General features: G+C 36.6%; 1 long non-coding RNA gene across 1 annotated transcript in view; it reads left to right on the forward strand.

The window, feature by feature from the left end:
• LOC136028634 (uncharacterized) overlaps positions 1–9,882 on the forward strand; it is a 43,112-nt gene extending 33,230 nt beyond the window's left edge. Inside the window, exon 3 of the long non-coding RNA XR_010617853.1 lies at positions 9,787–9,882. This is a non-coding gene — a long non-coding RNA (uncharacterized LOC136028634). The remainder of the gene's footprint in view (positions 1–9,786) is intronic.
• The last annotated feature ends 16,918 nt before the right edge of the window (positions 9,883–26,800 follow it).

Below are 26,800 nucleotides of genomic sequence, written 5' to 3' on the forward strand. Positions count from 1 at the left end.
ACCCTGGATATTTGAGCATGCCAAGCGTTGCATTTTTCCAAGATCCAGAGAGTAGTGCTGCCAAAACTTTGTCAACGACGCCTGGTCTCGGCTTTCTAGAAGGCGTGAGTGAGGTGCAGACAGAAAAAGCGCTCTTTGAATACAGTACTGGTGGGAGCTTGACCACTTCTGGCAAAGACATTCCAAGCGAAAAAAATTTCCTGACCTCCCTCCTACCACCAAAAAACATTTCACGCAAGTGAATCGTTACGATACCTAGCGACGACGCTTGACGAATCAGACCTGAGAATACATGCTGGCCTTTAACACCAACGAAACTATGGAAAGGATAGGCTGTGTAATCTGCATCAACCAGATGTTACCGCAGCCACTTCTCCGATCTGCCCATGAGAAAAGATGTTATATGCGTTTCCGAAACGGATGAAATTCCCCTATCATAAAACAGCTTCAAACAGTCTGCAACTTTACGAATTTCACCGGAAGCATCCTGAAAACTCTGGTCATCCATTTTTATAATTTTTCAAAATTAACCCCCCCCCCCCACAACTATCCCAAAGAGAATGGATCCGTTCCGGTTATGTCAATTATGTATCTAGGACTTGTGCTTATTTTTCCCACCAAGTTTTATCCCGATCCCTCCGCTCTAAGTGTTATCCAAGTTTTGGGTTTCCCCCTCCCAGCTCCCCTCAATGTCACCAGATCCGGTCGAGATTTTAAATATGAGCTCTGAGGCAAAATATATTTCTAAATATCAAATTTCATTGAGATCCGGTAACCCGTTCATAAGTTAAAAATACCTCAATTTTTCTAATTTTTCAGAATTACCCCCCCCCCCCCCCCAACTATCCCAAAGAGAACGGATCCGTTCTGGTTATGTCACCATGTGTCTAGGACTTGTGCTTATTTTTCCCACCAAGTTTCATCCCGATCCCTCCACTCTAAGTGTTTAACAAGTTTTAGGTCTCCGCCTCCCACACCCCCCCCCCTGTCACCAGATCTGTTCGGGATTTAAAGTAAGAGCTCTGAAAAACAATATCTTTCTAAATATCAAATTTTATTGAGATCCAATCACCCGTTCGTAAGTTAAAAACACCGCATTTTTTCAAATTTTTCAGAACATGTAAGTGGCTACATGTAGTAATGGTTATTTGGAAGTGTACAGACGTTTTCAGGGGGATTTTTAGGTTGTGGGGGCGTTTAATAAGAGGGGGATATGTTGAGGGAACTATCCTTGAAGGAATTTGTCATGAGGGAAGAAAATTTCCATGGAGGAAGCGCAGGATTTTCTAGTTTATTTAAAAAAAAACAATGAAAAAGTTTTTTCAACTGAAAGTAAGGAGCAGCATTAAAACTTAAAACGAACAGAAATTATTATGCTTATGATGGGCTCACCTCCTTCTAATACCTTGCTCTTTACGCTAAAGTATTTTTAGTAGTTTCAACTATTTATTCCACGGCTTTTGTGATTCATCGGTCATTCTTAAGAAATTGGGATACAATTTGAGCTTTAGTGTAAAGAGTGAGGTACTGACGGGGGGGGGTTGAACCCTTTCATATACGTAATAAAAACATGAGAATACAGAAGTTCGTTACGTAAGCTAATTTGTAAGTTACGTATATCTTTTACTAATAAAAACATTCGTAAAAATTTAAAAGCTCTAGTTGCCATTTTAAGTTACCGAAAAATCGGAGGGCGACTAGACCCCCCCCCGCTCCTTTTTTCTCAAAATCATTCGATGAAAACTATGAGAAAGCCATTTAACCAAAAAAATATAAATATGCAAATTTCGTTTCAATTATTCATTTGTGGAGAGCTGAAATCAAAAAATGCATTGATTCATAAACATCCAGAAATTAAATTTAAAAAAATAAGTTTTTTTTAACGGAAAGGAGCAACATCAAAACTTAAAACGAACAGAAATTACTTCGTATATGAAAGGGGCTGCTTCTCATCAACGCCCCGCTCTTCACGCTGAAGTTTTTTACTGTTTTAAAAAATAGAGTTACTGTTTTAAAAAAGTTTTTTACTGTTTTAAAAGGTAGAGTTAAGAGAAAGAGTCAAACTTTAGCGTAAAGAGCGGGGCGTTGGTGAGGAAGCAGCCCCTTTCATGTTGGTGTACATGTGTATAAGATTGATTAAACACTTACCGGATGGTGCATCAAATGGTTGTTAAAGGAATATTCCAAGGAATAGAACGACTTCAAACGTTTTTGTATTTCGCGATCGCTTCCTGATTGAAAGCAAAAACACTGGGACTTGTTCCTCTCAACAAACAAATCACGAATTGCATTATCATTTGACGCTTCTGCTTCTTCATATTCTTTCTTAGATAGTACCATAGTCACTTACAGTCACAACTTTTTTCCTTTCGCATCAATCACTTATTTAATACTAATAACTGGCTTGTTTTCTCAAGAATCTCTTCATTTCTGTGACTACTCCGGAGATCAAAGAAATTTTATTAAGAACTCTCTTTATTAACTACTAATTACAAAAACTATAAATACACACAACCGCCCTGGGGAAGGCTCAAAGAGCCTGATATTGGACGGCTGCAATCTTCTGATTCTCAACCTAATTTAATAAGAAAAAAAAAAAAAAACAGAAACTAAAAAAAACGGAAACTAAAGAAGGACAAAACACTCTCACTCAATTACTCCTTAATACCAGAATATAAATAAATAAAAGCTAACAATAATAAAAAAAAGAAGAAAAAGAAAAAAAAGAATCATCTCCCCATTTCCAATAAATGTTTTTTAAAATTTACTTTAAACAACCCAATATGTTCCGCCTCCCTAATGCCAGCTGGGATATCATTCCAAATAGCCGGAGCTAAATACCTAATTCCGAAAGCTGCACGTGTGGTGTCTCGGTACTCAACAATAAAATTATCTGCCTCTCTAGTCTCATACCCATGGAGTGAACGATTTACTCGAAAAAAAACTGGTAAAAACTGGACGACATACATCATTGTAACATCGATACGCAAAAACAGCAGCTTGATAATCTCGAATCTGAGCAATGTTTAGCACTCGTAATTTCTTAAAACATGACGCGGTATCATTCACATTTTCTACATAATTACCAAGAAGACGTACTGTTTTATTTTGTAGGATCTGCACTCTTTTAAAATTTGCATAGAAATTACTAGACCAAAGGACACAACCATAAGAAATATAAGGCGCAACAATGGTGTGGTATAATAATAAAAGAACTGGTAATGGTAAAACATGCTTTAATCGACGCAAAATTCCCAAACCTCTAGCAACTTTAGCTGCAACAAGATCACTATGGTTCTTCCAAGATAGATTACAATCAAGCTGGAACCCCAAATAACGCACTTCATGCAGTTGTGACAGAGGCCTGCCGTTAAAAAATATCTTTTTATCAACACATGGAGGCTTACCAACTCTCCTATAAATCATAAAATTAGTTTTATTAACGTTTACTGACAAAAGGCTCAAACCTGTAAATACAAAAAATGCCTTTAATACCCTATTAACTTTCAACAACAAATCATCGACAGATTGACTAGACATAGTTAAAGCTGTATCATCCGCAAAAGTCGTAATACAACACTCAGGTAAGTAGAAACGCATTGAATCAACATACACAAGGTACAGAAGTGGTCCCAAAACATAAAATTAAAATTATTTCTTTCTAAAATTAAAAAAGAAATAAAAATTATTTCTGTTTTTGCATAAATTATTGAGTTGAATGTATTCAACATTGAGGAAATACATATTTCTTATATAGGCAAAAATAAATAAAACAAGTTTTTTGAAATGAAAGTAAGGAGCGACATTAAAACTGAAAACGAACAGAAATTACTCCGTATATGAAAGGGACTTTTCCTCCTCGACATCCCGCTCCTTACGCTAAAGTTTTTTATTGTTTTAAAAAGTAGAGTTGCGAGAAAGAATCAAACTTTAGCGCAAGGAGCGGGGTGTAGAGGAGGAAAAGCCCCTTTCATATACGGAGTAATTTCTGTTCGTTTTCAGTTTTAATGTCGCTCCTTACTTTCATTTCAAAAGACTTGTTTTTTTTATTTACTTTCTGAAAGTTTTTGAATTAATGAGCGACCGACCCGCCTCAATAGTAACCGAAACTCTAAAAAACGGAATTTTGACACCAATATTTACATTTTGTTTTGTTTTTCCAGGGGTGATCGTGTTGTGTCAGTGGTCCTAGAATGTCATAAGAGGGCTCATTCTAACGAAAATTAAAAGTTCTAGTGGCCTTTTTAAGTGAAAGAAAAAAATTGGAGGACATCTAGGCCCCCTCCAACCCACATTTTTCCCCAAAGTCAGCGGATCAAAATTTTGAACCATTCTGTTCAGCTTAGTTGAAAATCTAATAACTATATCTTTGGGAACGAATTAATCCCAATTCGGGAGGGGCTGCAATTTAAAAACTTTTACGTCGCGAGATTCATCTAAAAGTAGCCAAGAATGGTAAAGGCTTGCAAGTCATCTCCCATTCAGTCACTTAATTGAGGTTAGTAATGAACCATCTGATAATTCGATCAACTTGATACGTATATTGTGTAAAATGTAATCCGTTTTTCCCCTAGTTTTCTGAGAAAATTTTTGAGAAAAAAATTTGAGAAAATATTTTCTACGTTTTCGTCCATTTTGAAAACGAGTTTAAAAATCCAATTATATTTGTTGTTTCTATCGTTTGATAACTGAGGTTTTTCTCCATCCATCTGCCTAATTATGTTTATGCAATTTACTTTGCATTTTTTTTTTAACCGAAACTACTCTAAAAATAGGCGAGAAACTTGTCAAGATACGAAGCTTGCATATTTATAAAGTAAATTTAGATCGTGCTCTAGAACAAATTCATAAGTAATATATTCATTTTCGCCCACTGAATGGATGAGTCTAAAACAAACAAAATCAATGATATAAACATCTTGTCCTTTGGGTATAAGTTTAAAGCTGTAGCTTTGTCCCAAAATTGTATTTTTTTTTTACAAGGAACACTGACCTTAATAGGAGTTGGAAACTATAAATATCACTGAATCCGCGCGGCGTTACCCATAAGAACTGGGAACATCCGAAGCAAGCTCAAAAATAATTTGCTGAAATTTGGGCTTCAGTTAAAATTCCAATTTCATTTGGATCCAGCCTTAACATAAAAAATTTTTTGTGGTCTAAACTTTTTTCATTTTTTATATGTAGCATTTTTATATAAAGTCAGTTAGCAAAAAATGGCATAATCCAAAAAATTTATGCAGGTATTAAATACATAAGTAAGTTAAATAAAAATAATATAGTAACATTTATAAAATATTTTATGCACCGTAAAAATAGTAAGAATAAATTAAATAAATCAATATAATATACTACATATGGCATATTGGTTCTTTTATCTTTGGTCCAATAAAAAGCACAAGTAAAAAAAAAAAAAAAAAAAAAACCTAAGTTCTTAGTCGAGGTTGATTTAATGTTTGTTTTTGGTAATGCTAGATGGTGTTACTAATTTCTATTTCTCAGAGACGAACTTGAGTTTCCCTGTTCATCAGTTGCTTATACTAATTGCCTTCTACTTCGTTTTTTCCTCTAGTAAGTTACGCAGAGGATGAAGTACTGCTATTGTGATACATTTACTTATAAATTTTTTTGGTGCTTGTTATAGTTAGCGAAAGGTTAGAAGGACATCGCTGTTCAGTCTTATTTATCGGCAATTTTGCCATTCATCCCATAGCGGTTTTGTCACTTGTCTCATCGCGGTATCGTCATTGATGCCATAGTGGTTTTGACTTTTATACCGCAATGGTCTTCTATTTAGTAGTTATATGTCCGTGGGTTTTTTATTGGGGAAGGACCTTATGGAATGTTACATTTCAAAATATGAAACACAAGAACTACATTTCTGTATTTCTACCCAAACATTATAATTGTTTTTGAAATACCATTGCCTATCAGAAATTCGATATAATTTTATATCGAAAAATTTAGCCACCCAGTGCAGTGGACGACTATATCAAACAGTTCGTGGTAACGAACTGTAGTAAGGAGCGACCCGGCTTAATAGTAACCAAAACTGAAAAAAAAAATGGAATTTTGATACCAATACCTATATCAAAAGAATCGCATTTAATGCTGATTTTAAACTTATAAGTTTCATCAAGTTTAGTCTAACCCATCAAAAGTTACGAGCCTGAGAAAATTTGCCTTATTTTAGAAAATAGGGGGAAACAGCCCCAAAAGTCATAGAATCTTAACGAAAATCACACCATCAGATTCAGCGTATCAGAGAACCCTCTTGCACAGTTTCAAACTCCTATCTACAAAAATGTGGAATTTTGTATTTTTTGCCAGAAGGCAGATCACGGATGCGTGTTTATTTGTTTTTTTTGTTTTTTTTTTCCCCAGGGTGATCGTATCGACCCAGTGGTCCTAGAATGTTGCGAGAGGGCTCATTCTAACGGAAATGAAAAGTTCTAGTTCACTTTTTAAGTGACCAAAAAATTGGAGGGCACCTAGGTCCCCTCCCACGCTTAATCAGATCTTAATGAAATTTGATGTTTGGAAGGATATTGTGTCTTAGAGCTGTTATTTAAAATCCTGACCGGTTCTGTTGACATTGGGGGGGGGGGGGAGTTTGGAGGGGAAAGCTACAATCTTGGAAAACACCTAGAGTGGAGGGATCGGGATGAAACTTGGTGGAAAAATAAGCACAAGTCCTAGATACAAGATCAGACAGTTCGTGGTAACGAACTGTAGTAAGGAGCGACCCGGCTCAATAGCAACCTAAACTCTAAAAATGGAATTTTGATACCAATAGTTACATCAAAAGCATAACATTTTAATGCTGATTTTAAATATATAAGTTTCATCAAGATTAGTCTGACTCATCAAAACTTACGAGCCTGAGAAAATTTGCCTCATTTTAGAAAATACGAAGAAACACCCCCTAAAAGTCATACGATCTTAACGAAAATCACACCATCAGGTTCAGCGTATCAGAGCACCTGATCGTAGATGTTTCAATCCCCTATTTACAAAAATGTGGAATTTCGCATCTTTTGCCAGAAGACAAATCACGGATGCATGTTTATTTTTTTTGTTTTTTTGTTTTTTTTTTCCCAGGGGTGATCGTATCGACTCAGTGGTCCTAGAATGTCGCGAAAAGGCTCGTTCTAACGGAAATTAAAAGTTATAGTGCCATTTTTAAGTGACCAAAAAATTGGGGGGCATCTAGGCCCCCTCCCACGTTCATTTCCCCCCAAATCACTGGATAAAAATTCTGAGATAGCCATTTTATTCATCATAGTCAAAAAACCTAATAAATATGTCTTTGGGGACGACTTACTCCCCCGCAGTCCCCATGGGAGGGGCTGCAAGTTACAAACTTTATCCAGTGTTTACATATAGTAATGGTTACTGGGAAGTGTACAGACGTTTTCAGGGGGACTTTTTGGTTTGGGGGGAAGAGCTGAGGGGGGAGGGTTACCGGGGAGGATCTTTCCATGGAGGAACTTCTCATGGGGGAAGAGACTTTCAATGGAGGGGGCGCAGGATTTTCTAGCATTATTTAAAAAAACAATGAAAAAATAAATACGAAAAGTTTTTTCTACTGAAAGTGAGAAGCAGCATTAAAACTTAAAACGAACAGAAATTATTACGCATATGAGGGGTTTACCTCCTCGTAATACCTCGCTCTTTACGCTAAAGTATTTTTAGTAATTTCAACTATTTATTCTACGGCCTTTGTGATTCAGGGGTCATTCTTAGGGAATTGGGACAAAATTTAAGCTTTAATGTAAAGAGCGAGGTATTGACGAGGGGTGAGCCCCCTCATATTTGCAATAAAAATATACGAATATTGAAAGTTCGCTACAAAATTTAATTTGTAAGTTACATATATTTTTTACTCATGAAAACGTTCGTACAAAATAATTAGTTATAGTTGCCTTTTTAAGCAATCCAAAAATTGGAGGGCAACTAGGCCTCCTCCCTTGCTCCTTCTTTCTCTAAATCTTCTGATTAAAACTATGAAAAAGCCATTTAGCCCCAAAAAATTACTATGCAAATTTTCTTTTAATTATTTATGTGCGGAGAACTAAGATCAAAACATACATTAATTCAAAAACGTCCAGAAATTAAACAAAAAAAAAAGTTTTTTTAAATAAAAGTAAGGAGCGACATTAAAACTAAAAACGAACAGAAATTACTCCGTATATGAAGGGGGCTTTTCCTCCTCAACGCCCCACTCTTTACGCGAAAGTTTTTTGCTGTTTTAAAATGTAGAGTTAAGAGAAAGAGTTGAAGAGGAAAAACCCCTTTCATATACGGAGTAAATTCTATTCGTTTTAAGTTTTAATGTCGCTCCTTACTTTCATTTCAAAAAAATGTTTTGTTTTGTTTAATTGACATAACTGGAACGGATCCACTCTCTTGGGGGTATTTTTTTGGGGGGGGGATTAATTCTGAAAAATTAGACAAAATGAGGTATTTTTAACTTACGAACGGGTGACCGGGTCTCAATGAAATTTGATATCTAGAAGGATATTGTGTCTCAAAGGTCTTATTTTAAATCTCGACCGGATCTGGTGACATTGGGGGGAGTTTAGGGTGGGGGAAACCTAAAATCTCGGAAAACGCTTAGATTGGATGGATCGGGATGGAGCTTGGTGGAAAAAATAATTAGAAGTATTAGATACGTGATTTACGTAATTGGGACGGATCCTCTTTATGGGGGGGGGGTAATTCTGTTGATGTGTGCCACCGTTGCTGTAACAACGAGCCCACCGCCACCATTATTGAATCGAGAAAACTGCGCTGGTTCGGCCATGTCTTAATAGATGACCATGTCATCTATTAAGAGCTTCTAGCTGCTCCTTCGCCAGATTGGCGTAGACGACCCTGTGGGCAATTGAAGAAATGGTGAAAACCTGTCAAAGACGACTCTAACCCGTTAGTGAATTTCAAAATTTTGGCTGAAAGTGGTAGAGCTGCTGGCAGGGTTTTCTGAAGGTTTGAAAGGCTGATTGCTGAAGGTTTGCTGAAGAACTGGGACAAGATTGCGGGACATCTTGTCCCAGTATACTTTACGCAGTATCAGTATGCTGCGTAAAGTATACTGAGCCTTCTGTAGACCGAGGGAGGCATCCTTATCTGGTCCCGCACCAAATACAGTAAAACAAATGGAATTCAACTTTTACGGGGGATTCCAACTTTTTAACTTCCTAGCTCTTTTTCTTTATTATAAGGAATTACTATATAATTCTATAGACGCTTCTAGAATGTCATTGCGTCAGTAAAACTTTCTCCCAGAAATAGCTTAGCCTTTAGAGTCACCTTAACAGTCACTTTAATCTCTAAAAAACAACAAAAAATAATGAGATCCTTTTAGGTCTTTTTTATCCTTTATGGATTAAATGATATTCATCTTCATTGTCCCAATAAAGAAAAGGAAAAGAAAATATAAAAAAAGACAATAAAGAAAACAGAGTAAATAAAATAGGGGGGAAAAAATGTATGTAAGGTTGGCACAATAGGATTTTGAGTACCTCTAACAAGTGTTGTAACGTATCTAGTATTACAGAGGAAATTATAGTTTCCCAACAGAAAATATTCCTACACAAAAGTTTTTGGAAACTTACATTCAACACATGAGATGAATCACTAAAGCAAATGATAAACTGCAAGGGAATCAAACCCTTTGGATTCTGCCGAATCCAGTCTGTGCAGACTGGGTCGGACAGGCAGAAGGCATCGCCGCTTCTTTTGCTTTTTATGGACAGCTACTTTTATCAAATTATTTATTTTTAGGAAAAATATTTTTTGCAAGGTCCAGATGGAGGACCAGGAAGCATCCCTGTGAAGAAAATCAATCCAGATTTTGCAAAAGAGTGGATAAGACATCAAGGACTGGTAAATATTGCCACAATAGTAATAATAGTGGTAGTGCGTACATATTCCCTTTTGTTCAATTGATCTTCCCCCTTAAGTATTCTATGAGAGTTCCAACTTAATGCCCAAATTAATTCTTGAGATACGTCCTTTTGACGATTTATGTCGACCTAGTATCTTTTGATTTCGTTCAAGTTACCCCTCAATATTCTGTCAAATTTTCACCTTCATGCATATAGCTTTGATTGTACAAGTATCATAGTAGTAGTAGTAGGATACGCCCGCATGATGCTGATACTCCCGTGTCAGCAACCTGTATACTTATGATAAGTTTTGAATTAATTCGACTTTCCCCTCAACGTTTTCTTAGATATTTTTTCAATATCCTCAGCCTTAGTAGTGCTCTCTAGAGAAGTAGTAGTTAGGTAGTAGTAATTGTACTTCTGGTAGCAGTAGAAACAGCAGTAGTTGTTGTTGCAGTAGTAGCGTGCAAATATTACCTTTTTGATCAATTGATCATCTCCCATATCATTTACTGCAATTCAAAATTAATATACTGAGTCCTCCCCGAGTTACACCCTTTTTGCACCCCCCAGACACATAACATGACTCTTAAAAAGAGCGCTTTAATTTTCAATCTAATAACAAATGAGACCATTCTGAATTTAATTCGACCGCTGAGTTTCAAAAACCCTACATGCTCCCGAGATTCCACTTAAGACCCTAGCCTGGGAATCTTGGGGGTTGTTTCAACTCAGGAGACATTGTTATATTTTCACTGGACTTTTTTAAACAAAATTACAATGGTAAATTTCAATCAGATGCGTTTGATGAAAAGAGTGGTGGTTGAGGTTGGGGCTAGTTGACCTCCATTACTTTTGACTCTTAAAAGGTAACTAGAACTTTTAATTTCAACCAAACGAGCCACCTCTAAAGGTTATACGACCATTCCTTCCATAAGAACCTTAAATACCCCATGAGCATAACTTACAACCGTCACCCTTAGGCTCTGGTGGTTTTTATTAACCCCGAAAGCATTTTTATATGATAAAAACTAATATTAGATGCATCTTGGGATAACACGATGTGTATGTGGAGGGGGGGGGGAGTAGCTGTGCTTTGATCACTTTGACTTTTAAAAAGAGCACCAGAACTTCTTATTACCAATCCAATGAGTCCCCTCAAAAGCATATATGGCATCAATTTTTTATAGCTACCTTATATGGCCCCAGGACATAACTTACAACGCCTGCCCCGAAAGCTGTAGGGGGGGGGGTGTCTTCCTCAAATACATAATTTTTTTCAAATTTTGATAGCAGACGTTAAAGGAAATGATGGGCATGGAGGGAGGGGGGGCTAGTTGATCTCAAATTACTTTTGATTCTTAAAATGGGCACAATAGCTTCTAATTTCAAAGTAAATGAGTCCCATTTGAAGTCTATACGGCCGTCCATTCGATCAAAATCTTATAAGCCTTAATGCCAAAACTTGTAACCCTATCTCTAAACCGCAGGGGGCTGTGTTAACCCTAGAGGCATTATCATATGTAATTTGGACTATTTTGAACAATATTGCTATCTCATAATTTCAATCAGATGGTTTCAGTGAAAAAACTTGGGTTGTCGGAGAAGGGGGTGCTGCTAAATGCCCTCTGTAACTTTTTACTCTTAAAAAGCAACTAGAACTTCCAAGTTTCAACCAAATGAGTCTTCTAAACTTAAACAACCATCCCTCCCATAAAAACCTTAAACGCTCCCACTGCATAACTAACAACCATCGCCCCCATGCTCTCTTGGTTTGTATCAACCACAAAAGTCTTGTTATATTATCTTTGAAGTGCTTTGAATAAAAAGACTTTCAAAATTTATATGAGATGCATTTTAAGATAATACAACTTGTGCGTGTGGATGAGGGGGTAACTACCCTACGATCACTTTGACACTTAAAAAGCGCACTAGAGTTCTGATCAACAGTCCAATGAGCCCCCTTCGAAGTTTATATGACCATGCTTTCTATAAAAAAAACCTTATATGCCCCCAGGATGTAACTTGCAACCCTTTCCTTGGGACTGTGGGGGGTTGTCATCCTCAAAGACATAATTTCCTGGACCTTTCAAATACGTTGAACAAACGACCGTCTCAAAATTTCTATCGGCAGTGTTTGGGGAATATATAGATGTGGGTGGGGAGAGGTTATTTACCCTCCTCTCACCATCGACCATTAAAAAGGGTACTAGTCCTTTCAATTTCCAATTGAAAGAGCCCTTTTTGAAGTTTCTACGAAAAAAATTTCAACATAAAAACGTATATGCCCTCAGGATATAACTTACAACCCTTGCTGTGGGACCTGTGGTCAGTTTTCATCCTCATTTCAAAATCAATCTATCTCAAAATTTTGATTGTATGTATTTGGGAATTGGTGGGCGTGGTAGGGGGCTTAATTGCCCTACAATCACTTTTGACTATTAAAAAGTGAATTAGTCCTTGAAATTTTCAATCGAATGAGCCCTTTTGAAGTTTCTTCGACAACTTCTTCGATGCAAAGTGCATCGAAGTGAAGTTATCCACCTGATCAATCTTATCATTACCCAACATCTCCTTTTCATCTTCAATTATTCCTAGCCTAAGTAACTTAGTCTTTTAAATATAAATTTTTAAACCTATTCTAGCACCCTGAACTTGTAAAACCTCTAAAAGTTCATTCGTTTTGCTGATACTTTCATCTAGGATGCTTAATTCGTCAGCATAATCTACGTCCAGGAGAGTTTCTAAATATTGAAACTCATAACCAAGGAAGTACACTTGAGGTGTTGTTACTCAACAACAAAATGAACTTTTCTTGGTGATTTTCAGTTTGGTTTCTAATATTTGATGGGATAAGCCTTGTATAGTTATAAAATGGTGATTAAACGTATTTGGATTGTATATCAGGTACTTTTAGAGGTTTTAGCCTGATCTAGTTTCTTATAAATTGTTTGTTGCTAGTTCCCATCTTGTTTTTACCTTATATAAGAATATGTGTCTCGTAACTTTTTGCTGGGTCTTTTCTTGTAACACTTAGCTGTTGCATACTATAAATTTATGTGAGCCGTGGTTGATAATAATACCAGGTTTGGTCCCTGGCTGTGGAATATTTTTTTCGGGGGGGGGGGGGGTAAAAGATTATCGAATTGGTGTTTTTGGAATGAGGTAAAGAATGACTTCGAGCAACTTGTTATACCCCTTCCCTTCCCGAAGCAAAATCCTCAAAAGCAAGTGTAAAGCGAATTCCTGTAAGTGAAAAGCGTAAACCGAAAAATACTTCGAGCAATTTGTTATCCCTCCCTCCCTTCCTGAAGCAATATCCTCAAAAGGAAGCGTAAAGGGAATTCCTAGCAGAATACGATGAATTAGTCTCTTATTCACTTAGTTGCTTACATTCAGAGTTGTATGTAATTGACGTAGCGTTCACGCATTTCTCAAGCACGACACATGTATTATCGCTTTCAGTTAAAAATGCATTTTACATCTCTGATCTAGCATATTAAAAAAAGATTAAAATCCCGTAATAGCTTTGAATAATAACTACTCTTAATGTATATTTTTAGGGAAATACTAAAGATGTTTAAGGAAATTTTAAACAGGGGAGAAAAGTTCGTTTTTGCAGTAAATCTGTTGGGGGAGGAGGGTAAAATAGTCTTTAAAACAGATATGATGGAACTTAAACGCGTAATCCCCTAGTTCCACGCCTGAAAGGTGTTAATTTTTTTGTTTATTCTAAGCAAACAAAAGAGAAGCAGAGCGTTCAATAATGCCAAAGATGGTGAAAACCTGCTTGTCTTTTTCATACTAACGCTTCCGCTCATTCTACTGCTTGATTTTTTTTCGACATACTCGTCCAAATTTAAGCAAAAGCTGCACTCAAGCCACTGGAGACTCTCATGCCTCCTGCTAGAGAAAAGACATGGCTCATTATTCGAAAACTCTACTGCTAAAATCCCTGGACATGATAAGTGAAATCAAACAGTTTGCGATAACGAGCGACCCGGCTCAATAGTAACCGAAATTCTAAAAAAAGGAATTTTGATACCTATAGTTACATCAAGGAATTACATTTTAATGCTGATTTTAAATATATAAGTTTCATCAAGATCAGTTATACCCATCTTAAGTAACTACCCTGAGAAAATTTGCTTCATTTTAGAAAATAGGAGGGAAACCCCCTAAAAGTCATGCAATCTTAACGAAAATCACATTTTCAGATTCAGCGTATCAGAAAACCTAGTTGTAAAAGTTTCAAGCTGCTATCTACAAAAATGTGGAATTCTGCTTTTTTGCCAGAAGACAGATCACGGATGCGTGAATTTTTTTTTTTTTTTTTTTTTTTTGTTTTTTTTTTTTTTTGTTTTCCCAGGGGTGATCGTATAGACTCAGTGGTCCTAGAATGTTGCGAGAGGGCGCATTCTAACGCAAATTAAAAGTTCTAGTGCTCTTTTTAAGTGACCAAATAAATTGGAGGGCCCCTAGGCCCCCTCCCACGTTTATTTTTTCCCAAAGTCACCGGATCAAAATTCTGAGATAGCCATTTTATTCACCGTAGTCGAAAAACCTAGTAACTATGTCTTTGGGGACGATTTACTCCCCAGCAGTCCTCGTGGGAGGGGCTGCAAGTTACAAACTTTGACCTGTGTTTACAGATAGTAATGGTTACTGGAAAGTGTACAGACGTTTTCAGGGGATTTTTTTTGGTTTAGGGGGGAGATTTGGGCGGGGTTAAGAGAGAGGATATTCCATAGAGAAACTTCTTATGGGGGAAGAGAATTTCAATGAAGGGGGTGCAGGATTTTCTAGCATTATTTGAAAAAGCAATGAAAAAAAAATATGAAAAGTTCTTTCAACTGAAAGTAAGGAGCAGCCTTAAAACTTAAAACGAACAAAATTATTACGCATATGAGGGGTTTACCTCCTCGTAATACCTCGCTCTTTACGCTAAAGTATTTTTAGTAATTTCAACTATTTACTCTACGGCCTTCGTGATTCAGAGGTCATTCTTAAGGAATTGGGACAAAATTTAAGCTTTAGTGTGAAGAGCGAGGTATTGATGAGGGTTGAACCCCCTCATATACGCAATAAAAACTTACGAATATAGAAGTTCGTTACGTAAGTTAATTCGTAAGTTATGTATATTTTTTACCAATGAAAACGTTTGTAAGAAATTAAAAGTTCTAGTTGCTTTTTTAAGCAATCAAAAAATTGGAGGGTAACTAGGCCTCCTCCCTCACTCATTTTTCTCAAAATCTTCCGATTAATTGCAATGAATTAATATTCTAAGGTTAATGCATGCATTGATTCAAAAACGTCCAGAAATTAAATAAAAAAAACAAGCAACATTAAAACTTAAAACGAACAGAAATTACTCCGTATATGAAAGGGACTTTTCCACCTCGACACCCCGCTCTTTACGATAAAGTTTCTTACTGTTTTAAAAATAGAGTTAAGAGAAAGAGTTAAACTTTAGCGTAAAGACTGGGGCATTGAGGAGGAAAAGCCCCTTTCATATACGGAGTATGTGAGTATAACTAAAACCAGAGCCGTCCTAAAGTTCGTATGTGAAGCTGTAACTTAGGCTTTCTAATGAAAGACTTTTTTCTAGACAGAAGAAGTAGAAGAAGAAAATGAAAAAGATCAAGAAGAAGATGTAGAGACTCCCACTGCATGGGCGATCCCACTTGCTCTTCGGGATCCAATCTCTGTTGGTAAATAGTCCCATGCTTATTCATTGTTCAATTTTACATTTGTTGAATGTGACAGGTATAAATACACTAGTAATATAAATATGGTTCAAGGCTCAATCAGCCTTAGGTCTTCCACTAAATTTGGTGCATAACTATCTTAGTAGGAAAGTGAAATTCTTGCAGAATTATTTTAAACCGTGGAAATACAAAACGGGATGAATTACCCCATAGTAAAAATGTATCCAGTTCAAGCTACCTAAGGGTAGCAAGTAAAGGGCTGGGGGTGTATCATTTTTACAGTCCTAAAGCTCAAACTAGAGGAGGGAAGTTGTAAAAAGCTGGTATTTAACCAGCTAAAGATCCAAGCGATGGCTAAGAGCCCAAGCTGTTGACCTTAGTGCGTGAATTGAGGGAGTATGAGGCTGCATTTTGAGAGGTAAATGTTCGTGCAAGAATGTAATTATTTTTTGGCTGCAAGTCTGTTCTTTGGTCTTTACAAAGGCCCCATTGCTTCAGGGAAGATTGGTCTCACTTTGTCTGAGGAACATTTTTAACTTTTGAGTCTGGCTGTTCCTAGTCCACCTCTCAGTTCACAGATGTTAGAAATGAATTGAAGAAAAGCACATTTTTTTTTAAAAATGAGTATTTTGTACGGCAACAGCTCATCTCAGCAGAAAATCCCAGCGTGTTTTGAATTAAAAGGTGGTTTTTGCTTGTAGCAAGCGTGTACTTAACTGTTATCAATTCTGCTTTTCAGAGTAGAATAGTAGCCCATCAAATAATTGTTACTCACTCATTGTTTTTCTTTTTCTTTTCAAAGGGTAAGTGGTGAATAAGGTACGGTTTTACACTGTTTCTTCGTAAATCTTGTTATCATTAATTCTCTTATCTTAGTTAAACCAAGGAGGATAAGAAACTTATCTTAGTAACCCGTGCACACATAAATACGCTTGGTATGAATAAAGTAATAAGAATATTTCCTTCACTTTTGACTGTTAAAAGGAAACTAGAACTTTCAATCTCCAATCGAATGAGCCTCCTCTAAAGCTTATGTGACGACTTCTATCATAAAAAGCCTTATATGGTCCCGGGGCACAACTTACAACCATTGCCCCGTGGCTCTGGCGAGGTGTTTCAACTCACAAGGCCTTATTACATGGTATTTGGAGAATTTTGAACAAAATGGCTAACTCAAAGTTTCTTTTGTATACATTTAGGGAAAAGAGTAGGTGTTAATCGCCCTCCGATGACTTTTGGCTCTGAAAAAGGGACTTAGAACTTCTGGTTTCCGTTGACTGAACCCACTCTGAAGTTTCAAGACACCACGCCTTCCATAAAAACCTCATGTGTGAATATTGGACAACTTGTATAACTTATAGCTTCGAGTATAACTTGAGCATTCTATTAGAATTTTGGCTCTATCAAACCGAAAATGAAAGCAAAACAGGGATAATACAAGACAAATATAAAAGAAGGGGATCACCAACCAAATGATCAGAGTTTATCAATACGTGAGAAGACTAAAAACTAATAGGCTCAAATTGTACTTAATAAAAATCTTTACGGCCATTAGTACTACTATTACGATAATTACAACTGGCACCACTAAAACTAAAAGTATAACAGTGAAACTTGCAGGGAATGTTGAAGAGGATAATGAACCAAATTGAAAGTCGCTATGCGAATGCAGGCTAATAAAAGACAGTAACAGCTATGTCTTGGGAATAGCCTAGAATGTGAAGTTGAAGTTGTCAGTGTATGTTAATGGGGATGTTAAACCAACCAAAGGGTACAACATGTTTACTACCCATACTACTACTAATGCTAAAATTCAGGCTTAGGGTATTAAGAAGATATGTTCGCAAAATGTTAGGGGGGGGGGATCTTTTTTTAAATTAAAACATGTTATAGTATGTAAGCTGTCACATGGGTGTATCAAAATTAACTCAAGAACAGCTTATAGGATTCGTTTGAAACTTTTAAAGCCTGTGGGGGGGGGGGTATACTAGAGCATATAGGTTACCAACTGGACGTATCAGAAATATCTCAGAAATGACTTAAGGGATTAATTTGAAACTATCTGGGCATGAGGAGGGTAGGTTGTACTAAACGCAAAAAAGCGCAATGTAAGTACCATTACTTTTCACTTCTGATACAACCACTGTTATTAGTAATACTACTTTTATTGCTACTGCTCTTACTTCTGCTAGGATAACAAGAGTGTAGGTATACCCAGCATGCAAAAAGTTAAGTATCCTGGTAGCCATGCTACTTAGCAGTTTCGAAATTTGTCAACAGATTTTGTCAGAAAATGTTTACACTATATAGGGCTGTAAGGAAACTTGGGCGTAACTTTGCTATTGAGTTGATTGTGTAAATAACAGCGCCTTTTGTGCTACTGTATATTTAGATCTACTTAATATTCATCTGAGCGACAGTTGTCATAAAAGAACTAATAGGGGGGAAAGATTAAAAATTGATATGAGGCTATTCAAAATGAAAATTTGGCTTTATTATTGACTTGATTTTCCATTGGCTTTATTGTTGACTTCCTCCTCCCTGGAAGGGGGAGCTTATTAGTTTTTTTTAAGAGTTTTTCCCCAAAGAAGTCCCTATGAAAACCGTGGAACTGATTACCCTAAAATTTCAGGGCGTGTACTACTTCACAATTGGTGTACTACTGTGCTATTAAATTTTAGTGTGAACTTCGTTAATACAAAGCAAACTCTAAAAAACGAAGATTTAATTATAATATATACGACAGAAATTTATAACCTATTCTGATTCTAAATCTAAAAAGTTAAGTAGCTTTAAATCTGATCATCATGAGCAACTAACACGCTAAAGTGAGCATAAATTTGAATAAAAAATGTTATCCCCCCCCCCAAAAAAAATAGGCGTGCAACCATGATTTCTACATCGAACTAGTTCTCTGATGTCATTTATAAGGATTTTCTTTTGGAAAATTCCTGCAAATTGGTTTCCCAAATAACATTTCACTATTAACATCGAGGAAAATAATCATTAAATTTAGTCTATTAGCTACAAATTACATTTTTTGCCACTAAATAGTTTTGTTTAGAAACATGAGAGAGAGAGAGAGAGGGGGGGGGGGGTAATTTGTATTGTTGTTTATTTTCCTTGCTTGTTTGTTACTTATTCATATTTTTGTGCATATGGCCCTTGGGCTTTTGAAATACACTTATCTATATCTATCTATCTATAATCTTTGGACTAAATTGAAAAAAAAACTGTCTAAAAACTTCTATTGGATGTATTTGGGGGAAAACCTGACGTTTGAGGGGGAGATTATCTACCTTCTGATCACTTTGACTCTTAAAAAGAGCACTAGAAATTCTGACTACCAATCCAATGAGTACCCTTCGAAGTATATATGACCACCCTTTCTATACAAACCGTATATGTCCCCCGGGGTATAACCTACAACCCTTGCCCTGAGAGCTGTGGAAACTGGGGTGTTTTCCTCAAATAAATTGTTTCCGGGCCCTTCAACTGCAAAGATCAAAATTTCTATCTCCAAATTTTCATTGGATTTTTTAGAGAAAATGATGAGCTTATGGGGGGGGGTTGTGTTTTCAAATCACTTTTAGTTTTAAAAAAGGACCCTATGATTTCCGATTTCTAATCAAATGAGCCTGATCTGAATTTTATACGACCACCTATTCCATAAAAAGGAAAGGCTTACAGCCCTGTCCTAAGGGCACTAGGGGGCTCAGTCAACTCTACAGGTATTGTTATATGTTCTTTGGACTATATTGAGCAAAACTGCTATCTCACAATTTCAATCAGATTCGTTTGATGAAAAGAGGGATAGTCCATAAGAGACTCTAACTGTCCTCCATCACTTTTGATTCATGAAAAGGAACTAGAATTTCCAGTTTTCAACCGAGTAAGCCTCCTCTAAAGCTCATACATACATCCCTTCATTAAAAACTTTAAACACCCTCCGGAACTTAAAACCCTTGTCCCCTGGCTTTGAGGGTTTCTTTCAATCCTAAAAACATTGTTATACGGTAGGGCTATTTTAAATAGAAATACTATCTCAAAATTTCTTTTAGATGCATCCCTGAACAATAGGATGTGTGTGTGGGGGGGATAGCTGCCCCCAATTACTTTGATTCTTAAAAAGGGCACTTGAGCTCTTATTACTAATCGAACAAGCCCCCTCAAAAGTTTATCTGACTAAGCTTTTAATGAAAAACTTACATGCCCCCAAGGCAGGGAACTGTATGGGCTGTTATCCTCAAAAACATAATTTCTGGACTTTTTAACTACGTTGAGTAAAATGGTTATCTGACAATTTTGATCAGATGTGCTTTGGGACATGGTAGGCTTTGAGGGTAGCATTTGACATTTTTACAAAGGGGACAAACATACCGCCTGTCAGGACCAACTATTATTTTTTTTGTCGGGCATTTTTTGCCTGTTCTGGATTGGAAGAAAATTCACCCTAAGCTGAATCCAACGACGTAAAGTCATAGCCGGTAAATTAAATTTAAATAAACCTCCTCTCCAAAACTGTTTTGCCTGATTACAATGTTGTAGAGTTATAGAATCTGAAACCTGGCTATCTACATATGTTGGTATATCAACAGAACAAACACCATTATTCCATAAGTAAGGCATTCCTATTTTTTCTAGTAATGATTTAATTTGGGATGGCCACGAAGTTTTAAACCACATTTCAACATCTAATCATAAGCCGCTCTTACTAGTCTATCGTCATTACTCTTAGTTGACTTCAACCAGAATCTAAGCATTAAAATATCCCTACATAGCTTTAAAGAAACAGGCCCAAATCACCTTTTCGAATCTGTGAATGAGTTGTCTGATGTAGATCAAACACTGTCTTATAATACTGGAGCTGAAGGGACTCCAGTTGCTGCACCATTTCTCCCCCCCCCCCCATATCTCTGCTCCGTATTTTATCACGGGAAAAATTTTTGTATTAAATATTCTTTTATACATTATGAGGGTTTTAATTGCCTTTATCGTCGAGTTTCTAAAAATTGCAGACATGGACACTCAAACTCTCTTAATTATTTCATCAACATGACTCTTTAGTCTTCCATTTTCCGATAAGACAAAGCCTAAATAATTTATTCTTTCACTTATAATTAGTTCATTTTTAAATTTAAATCTATACTATTCTTCGCCACCTACCAGGGCTTCCACTTTTAGGGAGATTACCATATTTTGGGGAGAAATCACTTCTTTTGAGGACTCTTATTTTGAATATAGGACAAAGGGAAATCCGGGGCTAAGTAAGGATTTTCAGGGAAATCTCGGGTAAAGTAAGGATTTTCAGTGACAGTTTGATTTTTTTTTTAAAAGGCTGAAAAAATTCATCATTTTAATATTTTTTAATGAGAAAGATCTAAAACTTCGTGTTGAAGCATTGGACATAGTTAAGTGTAGTGATGGATCAACTGAGGGTCTGACTAACTGCATCAAACAGGTCATTGAAAAAAAAATATTCCCTGGCAAAATATTGTTGGATTTGGTGCAGATACTACTAACGCCATGTTTGGAGCCAATAGATCTGCTTCAACGCTAATGAAAGCCATGGTGCCTCATATCTTGAATGAGAAAGGGTCGTGCCATCTTATTCACTAATTTTCATCCTGTGCATGCTTGACTTCCCAAAACACTAGAAGACTTGGCACGAAATATCTATGCCCACTTTTCCAGGAGTGCTTTCAGGTGAGACAAGTATGCCGAATTTCGGATGGTCTTTGAATGCAAAGCACTCCCAATTCTTGCACCAGGAAAGACCCTTTGGTTGTCCCTTCAGGCCTGCATAAAGAGGCTTATTAAGAGCCGGGTTGCTCTTACTCATTATTTCATAGAAACCCTGTTTGATGGCCCAACTACAACCAACGACCTTATCTTGTCAACATTACAAAGCAAGTTAATATAGCCATACCTTGTTTCTATAGACTACTCTCTTGGCCTCTCTAATGGATTCAACACAGTTCTTCAAACTGAGCCTCCACTTTTTCATTCCCTAAAGGCAAGTGTCAGAAAACTTGTGAATGATGTTGTGTCTAGCTTCATGGAACTAAACTATATTCGTAGTGTTGGTTTGTTTACCAAACCGAATCCTTACCTTTCAAGTGAGTTTGAAAGTCACGAACCAGACATTTGTGAGAATAGCTGCAATCGATTCAATGCAAGAACTCGTAGATGCTTAAGAGCCAAGTGATAATATTGATCTCTTTCGCCAGTCTTGTTAAAACTATTATATAGTCCTAATCAAGCAGATTCAATACCGTTTTAAGTTTGAAGACGAAATTTATAACATTTTGGTATTGGTTAAACCAAGGAATGCAAGAAGTTTGAAGCCAAAATCTCTAAGGCCACTATTTGCGAGAATTCCTGTTCTAATAGAAAAGTGTTGTGTCCAAAAAAACAGACGTAGAATGGAGATCTCAGGCAACGAGCGATGTCAATAAGCTTTATTTGGGAGATGCCCAAGTTGAAAAACTGTCAGTTGAGCAGTAGTGGATGAAGATACTTAGTCTGAAGACTTGCAGTGGTGAAGTCAAGTACCCAGAATTGTGGATGTGCATATCACTGATCTTTTTGTTACCCTTTAGTAATGTACCAATTGAGTGTTTGTTTATTCTCCTGACATTAATCGAAACAGACATCCGAAATAGTTTCGAGAACATCACACTAGTCTCACTTATTCGAGTCTGTTACTGGTTGGAAAACGAATATAAAACTTCATCAACTGTCAGCATACCAAAAGCTCCTGCTGGCTTCAAGCCGAAAGACAACACTACGTGCGATGAAGTGCTGGAGTTGAAACTTACTCGAACTTTTATATGTGCTCTCGATAGTGTAAAATATTTTATTTATATTATTATATGAAGTAAAAAAAACAACACTTTGATTCTACGTTACGTTTTCCGTGTAGATTGTATGGAAATCTAAGGCAAAATATCTCTTTTTTCTAAGGAGAAAAATAGAGAGAAATCAGATCTAAAGGTAAGGAATTTTAAGAAAATGATTTAAAAATAGGGAATACTGAAACCGAACAGTGGAAGCCCTGCCACATACACTCCTTTTTTTTAAATAACAACTTCGTTCTTTTCACTATTCAGGCTTAATTTTTTTTATCTGCAAATAATTGTTTTATCTGTAAATATTCTTCTATGAAATTCAAAAGTGTTTGTAGATTTTGCGGTTTATTAGCCACCAAGGCAATATCATCTGCAAATAAAAAAAGAAATAGTTTTTGAGTCCCTAGGGTAATTTTCGGAGCCCATCTATTCTCTAGAAAGTTTCAACATCATTTATAAAAATATTAAATAACTTAGGGGAAAGGGTGCTGCTCTGTTTTACTCCCAGATTAATATTCAAAAGCTTCAAAAACCTATTACCAACTTGTACGATTCCACTCGCGCAAGTATACATGATCACTATCAAACTAACAAATAAATGGAGAAGGCCAATTCTTAGCATGGTATCTTTAAACTAAGTCTGTCGACACTGTCGAAAGCCTTATAGAAATCCGGAAATCCCTCATAAAGATTAGTTTTTCCCATTCCATATTTGTCTATTAATGCCTTTAAAATAAACACACTATCTGTCGTTCCATACCCTGTCCTGAAGCCTACTTGTTCTTCATGTATTAAATTATTCTTATTTAACCAATTGGAAAGCCTGATATCTAATATTTTCTCTAATACCTTGCTTAAAGGTGGGACAAGCGCAATCAAACGATAATTCTCATGAGCCTTCGGGGTTCTTATCTTAAAAAGTGGTATAACAATGATATCTTCAAGTGCTTGGCCATTGCCCTGACGTTAACACCTTATTACAAAGAAGAATAATTATCGGCATTAAAATGGAAAGAAAATTTTTAAATAACTTTATTGGTATACCATCAACACCCGCTGCAGTACCACCTTTTAAATTCTTAATTACCAGCTTAATCTCTTAGTCATCCGCATCACCCACTAGATCATAATCATGTTCCCTCATAGGATAAATAACCCCCTGTGGCATGTGCTACCTTCTCAAGATCTACACAATCACTTCCAAATTTTTTTAGTTAGTCAGGGCATGAATCGGCTTCCAGAATAATCTGGGTATTAACTTTCCCCTTTCCACTATCATTTCTTATATAGCACCAAAGCTTCTTAAAATCTTGAATTTCTACAATCATCGGCAATGTCCAATTTCTTCTTATTCTCATAATCTTTTCTTCCTTTTCATTAAAGTTTTATATTCTCTTCTTTTATCTTTATATTTACCCAATTTCAAACTTTGATCTTACACGCTTTCATATTCATTCAAACGATTTAATAAATATTTAACTTCTTCTTTCATTAACTTGCAATCCAAATCAAAATACCGCTCATTCTTTCTTTATTTTTTGTCCGGCCGCACAATTCTGCGCAACTGCCCAGTATTTCATTAAACTGCATAATTACACCATGTGCATCATTTTCATTTTCTTCTAACTCTTTCAACTTATTTTTTACTTGCGAATCCAAGAGCTCCCTTTTAAATGCCTCAGTATCTTTATCTCTTAAATCATTTCTAGTTCGTTTTTCTAAACCTATTTTTCTATGCTCCACATTGCAGAAATTTCAAACTCGTGGACCGCGGTCCAGAAACTGGCCAACCTTCACTTCAAGCTAAATAGCTCTATAATCAGATCCAACTAAATCTAATACTCCCGTATTAATTGATTCAGGTACAAAATGCGTATTAATTAGCACGTAATCTACAACACTTGGGGTTGGACCCGAAAGGCAAGTAAATATGCCCCTACCCTTATCATTCTCAAACCTACCTTTCGCAATCATTAGACCATGGTCCCCCCAAAGCAGCAGGAGATTTCTTCCCCATACATTTATTTTTCTTTTTTATCCTTGTTGCTTCGTGGTATTCTACAACTAATTGGGACAAAATCACCTAAATCTAGGACCAACACATCTGGGATTTTAGCCTCCATGCCGGTACAACCATTAAATTCGCCCATCAACACGCACTCCAGATCTCTATAACTTTCTTATATTAACGATAATTCTTCTTCTAAAATTTCCCAAGTATTTTATCGACTATACGAACTATTCTGTGGAGATATATACACTACACTCAAAATTAATTGCTTCCCACATTTAAAATAAAAATGCTGCCAAAGCAAATTACCTTCAATAGCAGATACTTTAACCAAAACCAAAATGTCTCCATAATTTCTATTATTTCTTGATACATTACGCACGATCTGTTCTACAACATACCCGGTAAGAGGTGATATAGGTGAGTAATCATTCCATGTTTCAATAAGCGGAATCACATCAAATGAAAATAAATTGTCATATAAATAGGTCAACATATCACGTAATCCTTGTATGTTCCATGACAGTAGACTCAGTATATGGCCCTCTATTTTCTATATATATACGCCTTTTGTCAGCACGTTAACATCACTATGTTTCAGAGGTGAAACACCTCGATGTCTTTCGTTAAACTTCTTTCTTGACGAATGGCTTCCTTTGGGCTCTACATTACGAGTACCTTAGTCGATGCAGGTCACTAGGGCTGACAATAGCGCTAGCAGATTTTTTAGCTGTCGATACTGGTTGATGGTACCAATGTCTCAGTATCAATATCACTGGCATCACTATCTAGCCTCATTGGAATATTATTGGGATCATTTGGGAGCCTAGCACTAAGGCGTGGATATTTTACTGGCTTCAAATTACGCTTAATCTCGACAATGGAGTTTCCATCGTAGCTAAATATTCAACCTTGGATAAACAATTAGTCACCTCGTAACTTTGCATCACGGGCGTCATTTTGCGAAAGAGTCAACAACTTTCCTTTAAGTGTTTACGGGCCTTTCTTGGTACAGCTGTGTAATCTGGAGCCACCAAACGAACTAAAACGAGGGTTTATTGGAGACAAGAGGGGGGCTAAATACCCTCCATCACTTTTGACTCTTAAAAAGGAACTAGAATTACCAATTTTCAACCAAATGAGCCTCTTCTAGAGTTAAACAACCATCCCTTGCATAAAAATACTAAATGTCCCCGTAGCATAACTTACCACCCTCGGTACCAGGCTCTGTTGGTTTGTATCCAACCCAAAAGCCTTGTGATATAATCAACAAGGCTTTTGGGGTTGACACAATCCAACAGAGGCTGGGGGCAAGGGTTGTAATTTATGCTGTGGGGGCATTTAAGGTTTTTGTAGAAGGAATATTTCTTTAACTTTAGAAGAGGCTCATTTGGTTTAAAATTGCCCTTTTTAAGAGTCAGAGTGATCAGAGCGCAGCTCCCCCCCCCCAACACACACACGTTGTGTTTTCCTGAGATGCATCCAATTGAAATTTTGAGACAGCTATTTTATTTGAAGTAGTCCAAAGATCATATAACAAGGCTTTTGGGGTTGATGCAAAGTCCCAGAGCCTGAGGACAAGAGTTTTAAGTTAGTTTTTTAGATGTCTTTAGACATCCTTTTCATTCAAAATAGTCCAAAGATTATAGGACAAAGTTTTTGGGATTGACACAAATCAACAGAGACTGGGGGTAAGGGTTGTAAATTATGCTGCGGGGGCATTTTAGAAGAGGCTCATTTTGTTGCTATCTAATTATTTAAATCAGATACGTTTGGTGAAAAGAGGGGTTGTCGGGAATGGTGGGGGATAAATGCCCCTCATCACTTAAAAAGGAACTATAACTTCTAAATTTCAACCAAATGAGCCTCTTCTAGAGTTAAACAGGCTTTGGGGTTGACACAATCCAACAGAGGCTGGTGGCAAGGGTTGTAATTTATGCTGCAGGGGCATTTAAGGTTTTTGTAGAAGGAATGTTTGCTTAACTTTAGAAGTTTGTTAACTTTAGAATTTTTTAACTTTAGATTGAAAATTGCCCTTTTTAAGAGTCAAAATTATCAGAGCGTAGCTGCCGCCCCCACACGCGTCGTGTTTTCTGAGATGCATCCAATAGAAATTTTTAGACAGTTGTTTTTGTTCAAAATAGTCCAAAGATCATATAACAAGGATTTTGGGGTTGTTACAAAGTTCCATGGGCTGAGGATAAGGGCTGTAAGCTATGCCCCTAAGATATTTAAGGTTCTTCTGAAAAGAATGGTTGCATAAACTTTAGAGGTGGCTCATATGGCTGTAATTAGAAGTTGCAGTTCCCTTTTAAGATTCAAAAGTGATAATGGTCAACT

Source organism: Artemia franciscana, chromosome 7 (assembly GCF_032884065.1).
Source record: "Artemia franciscana chromosome 7, ASM3288406v1, whole genome shotgun sequence".
NCBI classification, from domain to species: domain Eukaryota; kingdom Metazoa; phylum Arthropoda; class Branchiopoda; order Anostraca; family Artemiidae; genus Artemia; species Artemia franciscana.